This window comes from Eubalaena glacialis, chromosome 16 (genome assembly GCF_028564815.1).
Source record: "Eubalaena glacialis isolate mEubGla1 chromosome 16, mEubGla1.1.hap2.+ XY, whole genome shotgun sequence".
Classification (NCBI taxonomy): Eukaryota; Metazoa; Chordata; class Mammalia; order Artiodactyla; family Balaenidae; genus Eubalaena; species Eubalaena glacialis.
In genome coordinates, this window is record NC_083731.1 from 68,337,451 (window position 1) to 68,338,810 (window position 1,360).

The 1,360-nt window shown below is 55.7% G+C and overlaps 1 non-coding gene across 1 annotated transcript; it reads right to left on the reverse strand.

The window, feature by feature from the left end:
• Positions 1 to 409: 409 nt before the first annotated feature.
• Positions 410 to 481, reverse strand: TRNAE-UUC (transfer RNA glutamic acid (anticodon UUC)). The gene has a single exon. It is a non-coding gene; the product is annotated as a tRNA-Glu (tRNA).
• Between the last annotated feature and the right edge of the window lie 879 nt (positions 482 to 1,360).

The following is a 1,360-nucleotide window of genomic DNA, read 5'->3' on the forward strand; positions in this document are numbered from 1 at the left end:
ATGCCCTACAATATGGCTTTTCTTTTTCTTTCACAGAAGAGCACTTTTTGGTCATTAGTTCCATATTCACAGTACAAGGAGAAATTACGAAGAAAAACCAGCTGAAGCATATATCTTAGCACGGGACCGGTTGGCTCCCTGCTCCTCAGATTTAAAGACATTTCAAAAGCTAACTTGGCACTGTTCCGAGTTACTTCCTTTCCTCCTGCTCCTGCCAGCGGACCGGGTTTGGGTGGGCTGTGTGCCGACGTCCGCTTCAGGGTAGACCCTGATTCTCTCCAGCTTCAATCTCTCCTGGCTGCTCTGAAATGGGGTTACAGCGTTTTCTAAAAACGCTAGTTTAGTCCCCCCGCCCCCGCTAGTTATGGGGGGCTTGAATTGCTTTTCTTTTGTCCTAAAAGTTCAGAAGTTCCCACACCGGGAGTCGAACCCGGGCCGCCTGGGTGAAAACCAGGAATCCTAACCGCTAGACCATGTGGGAAACGACGACGAGCAAACCAAATCTAGACAAATTAAGTCTTCAGCCTCAGCTTCCTCCCGCCCCGCCTCTTCCGTCAACCGTTGTCAGACCTGCTTCTGCGCATGCGGAGATGCCTTCCGACCCACCCTCTATTCTTCCGCGCGTTGAGGAGGGCGCTCGAATCTCTTATTCTTCCACGTTCGCGTCTTTTATGACCTCATCCAGTCTCCTGATTTTTAGACACCACGTATACACCGGTGTAGATTCTAGATTGATGAGTCATTATTCATAATTTCTCACAAGAAATGGGCAGACTACCAAAGGACTGACACTCCTTTGGAAGGACGTAAAAGCGCCTCCACAGAGGCCGGAGTGGGCTGGGCGCCGGGGCCCTGGCGGCCGCTGACCAGCCGCGGGGCAGCCGCTCGCAGCGCAGCAGACCCGCCTCGGTGCAGCCGGGCAGACCCGCACGCCTGAGGAAACGCACGGGCCGCGTCCCCTGGGCCGCCAAGCCCGGGTGTCCCCAGCGCCCGGGGTGTGTCCCTCTCCCCTCCGCGCTGTGCAGGGCTGTACGCAGGCCCCGTCCCGTCCCCAGAAACTTTCCCTTTTCTCTCAAGAAACAGGAGGCAGGGCTGCCTGGAAGCCTGAAACAGTCCAGGTTCTGTTGACTGAACGGTAAAAGGCAGTATTCGTGTCACTGAAAGTAGGCGATGGTGGTGTGTGAACGTACTTTGAAAAACCGGAGAAAGTCCCGCATTGCCGGCAGGCGTGATTGAGGGAAGGTCCCCGCGGTTTCCCAGCCCGGTCTCGGCTGGAAGCAGCATCTCTCCGGGCACAGTTTCTGCCTTACAATCGGCCCCGTGGATGAGGAAGCACAAAGAGCCAGTTATTCGGGCAGCC